The 13,466-nt window shown below is 49.9% G+C and overlaps 1 protein-coding gene across 1 annotated transcript in view; it reads right to left on the bottom strand.

Annotated features, from left to right (window-relative positions):
- Positions 1–13,466, bottom strand: part of ATP8B2 (ATPase phospholipid transporting 8B2) — a 448,074-nt gene that overhangs the window by 229,485 nt on the left and 205,123 nt on the right. The window lies entirely within an intron of this gene.

The raw sequence follows: 13,466 nt of genomic DNA, 5'->3' as shown, positions 1-13,466 counted from the left end.
AATATAACATTCCCTACATAAACAACCAACAAAATGAATAAAACCGAGAACGTGTCCAAACCCCCCAAAATAAGAAAGATGCAGAGTGTAGGAAGTTGGTTCTGTATATACTATCTCAAAGTAAGAGATAGTGTCCACAGAGTCCAAGGGTTCCCCTAAGAGGTAAGATAGTGGCAAAATTAGATAATTCTAATGCTCTATTTTGTGGTAGTTTTGTCAAGCAATAGGCTTATCAGAGGGTCGTGTTAAGCATTTGTTGTACACACACAGGCAATAAATGAGGAACACACACTCAAAGACTTACTCCAAGCCAAAAGGTTTTTATACAGAAAAATATATTTCCTTAGTTTATTTTAAGAACCACAGGTTCAAAATTTGAAGTAAACACATGAAATGCAAAGTACTTCACACAGGTAAGTTAGGAACTTTGAATAAAAGCAATATCATATACAGACAAAATGGCAATAAGCTAATTTAAAAGTGGACACAGTGCAAGAATCGACAGTTCCTGGGGGAGGTAAGTAATGGCTAGTTTGTCAGGTAAGTAAAACACTTACAGGCCTCAGTTCTTGGGCATAGGCAGCTCACCATTGGGGGTTCAAGGCAACCCCAAAGTTACCACACCAGCAGCTCAGGGATGGTCAGGTGCAGAGGTCAAAGAGATGCCCAGAACACATAGGTGCCTATGGAGAACAGGGGTGCTCCGGTTCCAGTCTGCCAGCAGGTAAGTACCCGCGTCCTCGGGGGGGCAGACCAGAGGTTTTTTGTAGAGCACTGGGGGGGATACAAGTAGGCACACAAAACACACCCTCCGCAGCACAGGGGCGGCCGGGTGCAGTGTGCAAAGCAGATGTTGGGTTTTAGATAAGATTCAATGGAGGGACCCGGGGGGTCACTCTAGCGGTGCAGGCAGGCACAGTGGGGGGCTTCTCTGGACAGCCACCACCTGGGCTAGGCGGAGGGTCGCCTGGGGGTCACTCCTGCACTGAGGTTCGGTTTTTTCAGGCCCTGGGGGCTGAGGGTGCAGTGCTTGTTCTAGGCGTCGGGTCCCCTGTTACAGGCAGTCGCGGTCAGGGGGAGCCTCTGGATTCTCTCTGCAGGCGTCGCTGTGGAGGTCCAAGGGGGTTGTGTAGGAAGTTGGCTCTGTATGTGCTATTTCAAAGTAAGGAATAGCATGCACAGAGTCCAAGGGTTCCCCTTAGAGGTAAAATAGTGGTAAAAATAGATAATACTAATGCTCTATTTTGTGGTAGTGTGGTCGAGCAGTAGGCTTATCCAAGGAGTAGTGTTAAGCATTTGTTGTACATACACATAGACAATAAATGAGGTACACACACTCAGAGACAAATCCAGCCAATAGGTTTTGTTATAGAAAAATATATTTTCTTAGTTTATTTTAAGAACCACAGGTTCAAATTCTACATGTAATATCTCATTTGAAAGGTATTGCAGGTAAGTACTTTAGGAACTTTAAATCATAAAAATTGCATGTATACTTTTCAAGTTATTGACAAATAGCTGTTTTAAAAGTGGACACTTAGTGCAATTTTCACAGTTCCTAGGGGAGGTAAGTTTTTGTTAGGTTTACCAGGTAAGTAAGACACTTACAGGGTTCAGTTCTTGGTCCAAGGTAGCCCACCGTTGGGGGTTCAGAGCAACCCCAAAGTCACCACACCAGCAGCTCAGGGCCGGTCAGGTGCAGAGTTCAAAGTGGTGCCCAAAACGCATAGGCTAGAATGGAGAGAAGGGGGTGCCCCGGTTCCGGTCTGCTTGCAGGTAAGTACCCGCTTCTTCGGAGGGCAGACCAGGGGGGTTTTGTAGGGCACCGGGGGGGACACAAGCCCACACAGAAATTTCACCCTCAGCAGCGCGGGGGCGGCCGGGTGCAGTGTAGAAACAAGCGTCGGGTTTGTAATGTTAGTCTATGAGAGATCTCGGGATCTCTTCAGCGCTGCAGGCAGGCAAGGGGGGGATTCCTCGGGGAAACCTCCACTTGGGCAAGGGAGAGGGACTCCTGGGGGTCACTTCTCCAGTGAAAGTCCGGTCCTTCAGGTCCTGGGGGCTGCGGGTGCAGGGTCTCTCCCAGGCGTCGGGACTTTGGATTCAAAGAGTCGCGGTCAGGGGAAGCCTCGGGATTCCCTCTGCAGGCGGCGCTGTGGGGGCTCAGGGGGGACAGGTTTTGGTACTCACAGTATCAGAGTAGTCCTGGGGTCCCTCCTGAGGTGTTGGATCTCCACCAGCCGAGTCGGGGTCGCCGGGTGCAGTGTTGCAAGTCTCACGCTTCTTGCGGGGAGCTTGCAGGGTTCTTTCAAGGCTGCTGGAAACAAAGTTGCAGCCTTTCTTGGAGCAGGTCCGCTGTCCTCGGGAGTTTCTTGTCTTTTCGAAGCAGGGGCAGTCCTCAGAGGATGTCGAGGTCGCTGGTCCCTTTGGAAGGCGTCGCTGGAGCAGGATCTTTGGAAGGCAGGAGACAGGCCGGTGAGTTTCTGGAGCCAAGGCAGTTGTCGTCTTCTGGTCTTCCTCTGCAGGGGTTTTCAGCTAGGCAGTCCTTCTTCTTGTAGTTGCAGGAATCTAATTTTCTAGGGTTCTGGGCAGCCCTTAAATACTAAATTTAAGGGCGTGTTTAGGTCTGGGGGGTTAGTAGCCAATGGCTACTAGCCCTGAGGGTGGGTACACCCTCTTTGTGCCTCCTCCCAAGGGGAGGGGGTCACAATCCTAACCCTATTGGGGGAATCCTCCATCTGCAAGATGGAGGATTTCTAAAAGTTAGAGTCACTTCAGCTCAGGACACCTTAGGGGCTGTCCTGACTGGCCAGTGACTCCTCCTTGTTGCTTTCTTTGTTCCCTCCAGCCTTGCCGCCAAAAGTGGGGGCCGTGGCCGGAGGGGGCGGGCAACTCCACTAAGCTGGAGTGCCCTGCTGGGCTGTGACAAAGGGGTGAGCCTTTGAGGCTCACCGCCAGGTGTTACAGCTCCTGCCTGGGGGAGGTGTTAGCATCTCCACCCAGTGCAGGCTTTGTTACTGGCCTCAGAGTGACAAAGGCACTCTCCCCATGGGGCCAGCAACATGTCTCTGGTGTGGCAGGCTGCTGGAACTAGTCAGCCTACACAGACAGTCGGTTAAGTTTCAGGGGGCACCTCTAAGGTGCCCTCTGGGGTGTATTTTGCAATAAAATGTACACTGGCATCAGTGTGCATTTATTGTGCTGAGAAGTTTGATACCAAACTCCCCAGTTTTCAGTGTAGCCATTATGGTGCTGTGGAGTTCGTGTTTGACAAACTCCCAGACCATATACTCTTATGGCTACCCTGCACTTACAATGTCTAAGGTTTTGTTTAGACACTGTAGGGGTACCATGCTCATGCACTGGTACCCTCACCTATGGTATAGCGCACCCTGCCTTAGGGCTGTAAGGCCTGCTAGAGGGGTGACTGACCTATACTTGCATAGGCAGTGAGAGGCTGGCATGGCACCCTGAGGGGAGTGCCATGTCGACTTACTCGTTTTGTTCTCACTAGCACACACAAGCTGGCAAGCAGTGTGTCTGTGCTGAGTGAGAGGTCTCCAGGGTGGCATAAGACATGCTGCAGCCCTTAGAGACCTTCCTTGGCATCAGGGCCCTTGGTACTAGAAGTACCAGTTACAAGGGACTTATCTGGATGCCAGGGTCTGCCAATTGTGGATACAAAAGTACAGGTTAGGGAAAGAACACTGGTGCTGGGGCCTGGTTAGCAGGCCTCAGCACACTTTCAATTGTAAACATAGCATCAGCAAAGGCAAAAAGTCAGGGGGCAACCATGCCAAGGAGGCATTTCCTTACACAACCCCCCCCCCCAAACGAAAGAGGATGAGACTAACCTTTCCCAAGAGAGTCTTCATTTTCTAAGTGGAAGAACCTGGAAAGGCCATCTGCATTGGCATGGGCAGTCCCAGGTCTGTGTTCCACTATAAAGTCCATTCCCTGTAGGGAGATGGACCACCTCAACAGTTTAGGATTTTCACCTTTCATTTGCATCAGCCATTTGAGAGGTCTGTGGTCAGTTTGAACTAGGAAGTGAGTCCCAAAGAGGTATGGTCTCAGCTTCTTCAGGGACCAAACCACAGCAAAGGCCTCCCTCTCAATGGCACTCCAACGCTGCTCCCTGGGGAGTAACCTCCTGCTAATGAAAGCAACAGGCTGGTCAAGGCCATCATCATTTGTTTGGGACAAAACTGCCCCTATCCCATGTTCAGAGGCATCAGTCTGCACAATGAACTGCTTAGAATAATCTGGAGCTTTTAGAACTGGTGCTGAGCACATTGCTTGTTTCAGGGTGTCAAAGGCCTGTTGGCATTCCACAGTCCAGTTCACTTTCTTGGGCATTTTCTTGGAGGTGAGTTCAGTGAGGGCTGTCACAATGGATCCATATCCCTTCACAAACCTCCTGTAATACCCAGTCAAGCCAAGGAATGCCCTGACTTGAGTCTGGGTTTTTGGAGCTACCCAGTCCAGAATAGTCTGGATCTTGGGTTGGAGTGGCTGAACTTGGCCTCCACCTACAAGGTGGCCCAAGTAAACCACAGTTCCCTGCCCTATCTGGCACTTGGATGCCTTGATAGAGAGGCCTGCAGATTGCAGAGCCTTCAAAACCTTCTTCAGGTGGACCAGGTGATCCTGCCAGGTGGAGCTAAAGACAGCAATATCATCAAGATAAGCTGTGCTAAAGGACTCCAAGCCAGCAAGGACTTGATTCACCAACCTTTGGAAGGTGGCAGGGGCATTCTTTAAACCAAAGGGCATAACAGTAAACTGATAATGCCCATCAGGTGTGGAGAATGCTGTTTTCTCTTTTGCTCCAGGTGCTATTTTTATTTGCCAGTACCCTGCTGTCAAGTCAAAGGTACTTAAGAATTTGGCAGCACCTAATTTGTCTATGAGCTCATCAGCTCTAGGAATTGGATGAGCATCTGTCTTGGTGACAGAATTGAGCCCTCTGTAGTCCACACAAAACCTCATCTCTTTCTTTCCATCTTTGGTGTGAGGTTTGGGGACTAAGACCACTGGGCTAGCCCAGGGGCTGTCAGAGCGCTCAATTACTCCCAATTCCAGCATCTTGTGGACTTCCACCTTGATGCTTTCCTTAACATGGTCAGACTGTCTAAAGATTTTGTTTTTGACAGGCATGCTGTCTCCTGTGTCCACATCATGGGTACACAGGTGTGTCTGACCAGGGGTTAAGGAGAAGAGTTCAGGAAACTGTTGTAGGACTCTCCTACAATCAGCTTGCTGTTGGCCAGAGAGGGTGTCTGAGTAGATCACTCCATCTACTGTGCCATCTTTTGGGTCTGATGACAGAAGATCAGGGAGAGGTTCACTCTCTGCCTCCTGATCCTCATCTGTTACCATCAACAGATTCACATCAGCCCTGTCATGGAAGAGCTTAAGGCGGTTCACATGGATCACCCTCTTGGGGCTCCTGCTTGTGCCCAGGTCCACCAGGTAGGTGACCTGACTCTTCCTTTCTAGCACTGGGTAAGGGCCACTCCATTTGTCCTGGAGTGCCCTGGGAGCCACAGGCTCCAGAACCCAGACTTTCTGCCCTGGTTGGAACTCAACCAGTGCAGCCTTTTGGTCATACCAAAACTTCTGGAGCTGTTGGCTGGCCTCAAGGTTTTTGGTTGCCTTTTCCATGTACTCTGCCATTCTAGAGCGAAGGCCAAGTACATAGTCCACTATGTCCTGTTTAGGCTCATGGAGAGGTCTCTCCCAGCCTTCTTTAACAAGGGCAAGTGGTCCCCTTACAGGATGACCAAACAGAAGTTCAAAGGGTGAGAATCCTACTCCCTTCTGTGGCACCTCTCTGTAAGCGAAAAGCAGACATGGCAAGAGGACATCCCATCTCCTTTTGAGTTTTTCTGGGAGCCCCATGATCATGCCTTTTAATGTCTTGTTGAATCTCTCAACCAAGCCATTAGTTTGTGGATGGTATGGTGTAGTGAATTTATAAGTCACTCCACACTCATTCCACATGTGCTTTAGGTATGCTGACATGAAGTTGGTACCTCTGTCAGACACCACCTCCTTAGGGAAACCCACTCTGGTAAAGATACCAATGAGGGCCTTGGCTACTGCAGGGGCAGTAGTCGACCTAAGGGGAATAGCTTCAGGATACCTGGTAGCATGATCCACTACTACCAGGATATACATATTTCCTGAGGCTGTGGGAGGTTCTAGTGGACCAACTATGTCCACACCCACTCTTTCAAAGGGAACCCCCACCACTGGAAGTGGAATGAGGGGGGCCTTTGGGTGCCCACTTGTCTTACCACTGGCTTGACAGGTGGGGCAGGAGAGGCAAAACTCCTTAACCATGTTGGACATATTGGGCCAGTAGAAGTGGTTGACTAACCTCTCCCACGTCTTGGTTTGTCCCAAATGTCCAGCAAGGGGAATGTCATGGGCCAATGTTAGGATGAACTCTCTGAACAGCTGAGGCACTACCACTCTCCTAGTGGCACCAGGTTTGGGGTCTCTGGCCTCAGTGTACAGGAGTCCATCTTCCCAATAGACCCTATGTGTTCCATTTTTCTTGCCTTTGGACTCTTCAGCAGCTTGCTGCCTAAGGCCTTCAAGAGAGGGACAGGTTTCTTGCCCCTTACACAGCTCCTCCCTTGAGGGTCCCCCTGGGCCTAAGAGCTCAACCTGATAAGGTTCAAGCTCCAAAGGCTCAGTTCCCTCAGAGGGCAGAACTTCTTCCTGAGAAGAGAGGTTCCCTTTCTTTTGCTGTGTTGCAGTTGGTTTCCCAACTATCTTTCCTGTTCTCTTGGTAGGCTGGGCCATTCTTCCAGACTCCAGCTCTACTTTTTCACCCTGTGCTTTGCATTGTGCTCTTGTTTTCACACATACCAGTTCAGGGATACCCAGCATTGCTGCATGGGTTTTTAGTTCTACCTCAGCCCATGCTGAGGACTCCAGGTCATTTCCAAGCAGACAGTCCACTGGGATATTTGAGGAGACCACCACCTGTTTCAGGCCATTGACCCCTCCCCATTCTAAAGTAACCATTGCCATGGGATGTACTTTTCTCTGATTGTCAGCGTTGGTGACTGTGTAAGTTTTTCCAGTCAGGTATTGGCCAGGGGAAACCAGTTTCTCTGTCACCATGGTGACACTGGCACCTGTATCCCTCAGGCCCTCTATTCTAGTCCCATTAATTAAGAGTTGCTGTCTGTATTTTTGCATGTTAGGCGGCCAGACAGCTAGTGTGGCTAAATCCACCCCACCCTCAGAAACTAGAGTAGCTTCAGTGTGGACCCTGATTTGCTCTGGGCACACTGTTGATCCCACTTGGAGACTAGCCATACCAGTGTTACCTGGATGGGAGTTTGGAGTGGAACCTTTCTTGGGACAGGCCTTGTCTCCAGTTTGGTGTCCATGCTGTTTACAGCTATGACACCAGGCCTTTTTGGGATCAAAGTTTTTACCCTTGTACCCATTGTTTTGTGAAGAGGCTCTGTGCCCACCCTCCTGTGCAGGTTTTTGGGGGCCTGTAGAAGACTCTTTACTATTTTTAGTTTTGGTTGTCTCATCACTCTTCCCCTGGGGAGTCTTTGTGACCCCTTTCTTTTGGTCACCCCCTGTTGAAGTCTTGGACACCCTTGTCTTGACCCAATGGTCCGCCTTCTTTCCCAATTCTTGGGGAGAAATTGGTCCTAGGTCTACCAGATGCTGATGCAGTTTATCATTGAAACAATTACTTAACAGGTGTTCTTTCACAAATAAATTGTACAGCCCATCATAATTACTTACACCACTGCCTTGAATCCAACCATCTAGTGTTTTCACTGAGTAGTCTACAAAGTCAACCCAGGTCTGGCTCGAGGATTTTTGAGCCCCCCTGAATCTAATCCTATACTCCTCAGTGGAGAATCCAAAGCCCTCAATCAGGGTACCCTTCATGAGGTCATAAGATTCTGCATCTTGTCCAGAGAGTGTGAGGAGTCTATCCCTACACTTTCCTGTGAACATTTCCCAAAGGAGAGCACCCCAGTGAGATCTGTTCACTTTTCTGGTTACACAAGCCCTCTCAAAAGCTGTGAACCATTTGGTGATGTCATCACCATCTTCATATTTAGTTACAATCCCTTTGGGGATTTTCAACATGTCAGGAGAATCTCTGACCCTATTTATGTTGCTGCCACCATTGATGGGTCCTAGGCCCATCTCTTGTCTTTCCCTCTCTATGGCTAGGATCTGTCTTTCCAAAGCCAATCTTTTGGCCATCCTGGCTAACTGGATGTCCTCTTCACTGGGGCTATCCTCAGTGATTTCAGAGGTGTTGGTCTCTCCTGTGAGGGAACCAGCATCTCTGACTATTATTTTTGGAGTCAGGGTTTGAGGGACCCTGTTCTCCCTAGATAGGATTGGTAGGGGGGAATTTTCCTCCAAGTCACTATCCTCTTCCTCTGAGTTGCCACCCTCAGAGGGGTTGGCCTTTTCAAACTCTGCCAAAAGCTCCTGGAGCTGTATTTTGGTAGGTTTGGGGCCCATTGTTATTTTCTTTAGTTTACAGAGTGACCTTAGCTCCCTCATCTTAAGATGGAGGTAAGGTGTGGTGTCGAGTTCCACCACAGTCACATCTGTGCTAGACATTTTGCTTCTAAAAGTTGGAATACTTTTTAAGAATCTACAACTGGTTCTAGAATCTAATTCAAACTTTTACAAACTTTTAAACTCTAAAAGAAATGCTAAACAGGATCTAACACAAGGCCCTAGCAGGTCTTTTAAGAATTTAGAAAACCTTTCAAATTGCAAAAATCAATTTCTAATGACAATTTTGGAATTTGTCGTGTGATCAGGTATTGGCTGAGTAGTCCAGCAAATGCAAAGTCTTGTACCCCACCGCTGATCCACCAATGTAGGAAGTTGGCTCTGTATGTGCTATTTCAAAGTAAGGAATAGCATGCACAGAGTCCAAGGGTTCCCCTTAGAGGTAAAATAGTGGTAAAAATAGATAATACTAAAGCTCTATTTTGTGGTAGTGTGGTCGAGCAGTAGGCTTATCCAAGGAGTAGTGTTAAGCATTTGTTGTACATACACATAGACAATAAATGAGGTACACACACTCAGAGACAAATCCAGCCAATAGGTTTTGTTATAGAAAAATATCTTTTCTTAGTTTATTTTAAGAACCACAGGTTCAAATTCTACATGTAATATCTCATTTGAAAGGTATTGCAGGTAAGTACTTTAGGAACTTTAAATCATAAAAATTGCATGTATACTTTTCAAGTTATTGACAAATAGCTGTTTTAAAAGTGGACACTTAGTGCAATTTTCACAGTTCCTAGGGGAGGTAAGTTTTTGTTAGGTTTACCAGGTAAGTAAGACACTTACAGGGTTCACTTCTTGGTCCAAGGTAGCCCACCGTTGGGGGTTCTGAGCAACCCAAAAGTCACCACACCAGCAGCTCAGGGCCGGTCAGGTGCAGAGTTCAAAGTGGTGCCCAAAACGCATAGGCTAGAATGGAGAGAAGGGGGTGCCCCGGTTCCGGTCTGCTTGCAGGTAAGTACCCGCGTCTTCGGAGGGCAGACCAGGGGGGTTTTGTAGGGCACCGGGGGGGACACAAGCCCACACAGAAATTTCACCCTCAGCAGCGCGGGGGCGGCCGGGTGCAGTGTAGAAACAAGCGTCGGGTTTTCAATGTTAGTCTATGAGAGATCTCGGGATCTCTTCAGCGCTGCAGGCAGGCAAGGGGGGGATTCCTCGGGGAAACCTCCACTTGGGCAAGGGAGAGGGACTCCTGGGGGTCACTTCTCCAGTGAAAGTCCGGTCCTTCAGGTCCTGGGGGCTGCGGGTGCAGGGTCTCTCCCAGGCGTCGGGACTTTGGATTCAAAGAGTCGCAGTCAGGGGAAGCCTCGGGATTCCCTCTGCAGGCGGCGCTGTGGGGGCTCAGGGGGGACAGGTTTTGGTACTCACAGTATCAGAGTAGTCCTGGGGTCCCTCCTGAGGTGTTGGATCTCCACCAGCCGAGTCGGGGTCGCCGGGTGCAGTGTTGCAAGTCTCACGCTTCTTGCGGGGAGCTTGCAGGGTTCTTTCAAGGCTGCTGGAAACAAAGTTGCAGCCTTTCTTGGAGCAGGTCCGCTGTCCTCGGGAGTTTCTTGTCTTTTCGAAGCAGGGGCAGTCCTCAGAGGATGTCGAGGTCGCTGGTCCCTTTGGAAGGCGTCGCTGGAGCAGGATCTTTGGAAGGCAGGAGACAGGCCGGTGAGTTTCTGGAGCCAAGGCAGTTGTCGTCTTCTGGTCTTCCTCTGCAGGGGTTTTCAGCTAGGCAGTCCTTCTTCTTGTAGTTGCAGGAATCTAATTTTCTAGGGTTCAGGGCAGCCCTTAAATACTAAATTTAAGGGCGTGTTTAGGTCTGGGGGGTTAGTAGCCAATGGCTACTAGCCCTGAGGGTGGGTACACCCTCTTTGTGCCTCCTCCCAAGGGGAGAGGGTCACAATCCTAACCCTATTGGGGGAATCCTCCATCTGCAAGATGGAGGATTTCTAAAAGTTAGAGTCACTTCAGCTCAGGACACCTTAGGGGCTGTCCTGACTGGCCAGTGACTCCTCCTTGTGGCTTTCTTTGTTCCCTCCAGCCTTGCCGCCAAAAGTGGGGGCCGTGGCCGGAGGGGGCGGGCAACTCCACTAAGCTGGAGTGCCCTGCTGGGCTGTGACAAAGGGGTGAGCCTTTGAGGCTCACCGCCAGGTGTTACAGCTCCTGCCTGGGGGAGGTGTTAGCATCTCCACCCAGTGCAGGCTTTGTTACTGGCCTCAGAGTGACAAAGGCACTCTCCCCATGGGGCCAGCAACATGTCTCTGGTGTGGCAGGCTGCTGGAACTAGTCAGCCTACACAGACAGTCGGTTAAGTTTCAGGGGGCACCTCTAAGGTGCCCTCTGGGGTGTATTTTGCAATAAAATGTACACTGGCATCAGTGTGCATTTATTGTGCTGAGAAGTTTGATACCAAACTCCCCAGTTTTCAGTGTAGCCATTATGGTGCTGTGGAGTTCGTGTTTGACAAACTCCCAGACCATATACTCTTATGGCTACCCTGCACTTACAATGTCTAAGGTTTTGTTTAGACACTGTAGGGGTACCATGCTCATGCACTGGTACCCTCACCTATGGTATAGCGCACCCTGCCTTAGGGCTGTAAGGCCTGCTAGAGGGGTGACTGACCTATACTTGCATAGGCAGTGAGAGGCTGGCATGGCACCCTGAGGGGAGTGCCATGTCGACTTACTCGTTTTGTTCTCACTAGCACACACAAGCTGGCAAGCAGTGTGTCTGTGCTGAGTGAGAGGTCTCCAGGGTGGCATAAGACATGCTGCAGCCCTTAGAGACCTTCCTTGGCATCAGGGCCCTTGGTACTAGAAGTACCAGTTACAAGGGACTTATCTGGATGCCAGGGTCTGCCAATTGTGGATACAAAAGTACAGGTTAGGGAAAGAACACTGGTGCTGGGGCCTGGTTAGCAGGCCTCAGCACACTTTCAATTGTAAACATAGCATCAGCAAAGGCAAAAAGTCAGGGGGCAACCATGCCAAGGAGGCATTTCCTTACAGGTTGTCTCGGACTACTCACGGGGTCGCAGTCGTCGGAAAGTCCTCCCTATGGTGTTTGTTCCCTGGATCTTGAGCCGGGGGCGTCGGGTGCAGAGTGGGAAGTCTCACGCTTCCGGTGGGAAACGCGAAGTCTTTAAAGTTGTAGGAAAGTTGCAAGTTTGTGGCTGTTTCTTGAGCAGAGCCGCTGCTCACGGGAGTTTCTTGGTCCTTAGTTTCAGGGCAGTCCTCTGAGGCTTCAGAGGTCGCTGGTCCCTGTTGGATGCGTCGCTGTTGCAGTTTTTCGAGTCAGGAGACAGGCCGGTAGGGCTGGGGCCAAAGCAGTTGTCATCTTCCGTCGTCTCTGCAGGTTTACAGGTCAGCAGTCCTTCTTAGTTCAGGTTGCAGGAATCGGATTTCCTGGGTTCTGGGGTGCCCCTAAGTACTAGATTTAGGGGGGTGTTTAGGTCTGGGAGGGCAGTAGCCAATGGCTACTGTCCTGGAGGGTAGCTACACCCTCTTTGTGCCTCCTCCCTGTGGGAAGGGGGGCACATCCCTAATCCTATTGGGGGAATTCTCCAAAACTAAGATGGAGGATTTCTAAAGGCAGGGGTCACCTCTGCTCAGGGCACCTTAGGGGCTGTCCTGACTGGTGGCTGACTCCTCCTTGTTTTCCTAATTATCTCCTCCAGCCTTGCTGCCAGAAGTGGGGGCAGTGGCCGGAGGGGCGGGCATCTCCACTAGCTGGGATGCCCTGGGGCGCTATTACAAAGGGGGTAAGCCTTTGAGGCTCACCGCCAGGTGTTACAGTTCCTGCAGGGGGAGGTGTGAAGCATCTCCACCCAGTGCAGGCCTTCTTCCTGGCCACAGAGTGACAAAGGCACTCTCCCCATGTGGCCAGCAACTCGTCTGGTTGTGGCAGGCTGGCAGAAACTGGTCAGCCGCACACTAGAAGTCGGATTGGTATTCAGGGGGCATCTCTAAGATGCCCTCTGGTGCATGTTACAATAAACTGCACACTGGCATCAGTGTGCATTTGTTGTGCTGAGAAGTTTGATACCAAACTTCCCATATTTCAGTGTAGCCATTATGGAACTGTGGAGTTCGTGATTGACAACTCCCAGACCACATACTCTTATGGCTACCCTGCCCTTACAATGTCTAAGGTTTTGCTTAGCCACTATAGGGGAATAGTGCTCTTGCACATATACCTCACCTGTGGTATAGTGCACCCTGCCTTAGGTCTGTAAGGCCTGCTAGAGGGTTGACTTACCTATGCCACAGGCAGTGTGATGTTGGCATGGCACTCTGAGGGGAGTACCATGTCGACTTAGTCATTTTATTCCCACCAGCACACACAAGCTGTGTGCATGTGCTGAGTGAGGGGTCCCCAGGGTGGCATAAGACATGCTGCAGCCCTTAGAGACCTTCCCTGGCATCAGGGCCATTGGTAACAGGGGTACCAGTTACAAGGGACTTATCTGAGTGCCTGGGCTGTGCTAATTGTGGAAGCAAAAGTACAGTTTAGTGAAAGAACACAGGTGCTTGGGCCTGGTTAGCAGGGCCCCAGGACAGGCAAAAAGTTAGGGAGTGACCTTGCCAAGGAGGCATTTTCTCACACAGAGGACCTACTAACACATGCTACTTTGATTCAAAGAAAGATAAGGAACTATCCAAGCCAACTCCTAATCCTTTATCTGCCAAGGTTGTGCAGAGAATTAAATAATATAAATTTCTCTGAATCCCAAACAAGCATGAAAAAAATTAGTCAAAACTTTGTGCTAAAAGACCCCAGAATGTGAAAAAGAAGTATGTTACCTAACTGGCAAACATGTCCGTAGGCTCCTCCTCTTTTTCAATTTCCTTGTATCCTCCCACACTATCATGGGACCAGAAAGTGGAGGTAAC

This window comes from Pleurodeles waltl, chromosome 12, assembly GCF_031143425.1.
Source record: "Pleurodeles waltl isolate 20211129_DDA chromosome 12, aPleWal1.hap1.20221129, whole genome shotgun sequence".
NCBI classification, from domain to species: domain Eukaryota; kingdom Metazoa; phylum Chordata; class Amphibia; order Caudata; family Salamandridae; genus Pleurodeles; species Pleurodeles waltl.
Note: the sequence above shows the minus strand (reverse complement) of the source record. Positions and strands in the feature narration are given on the sequence as shown.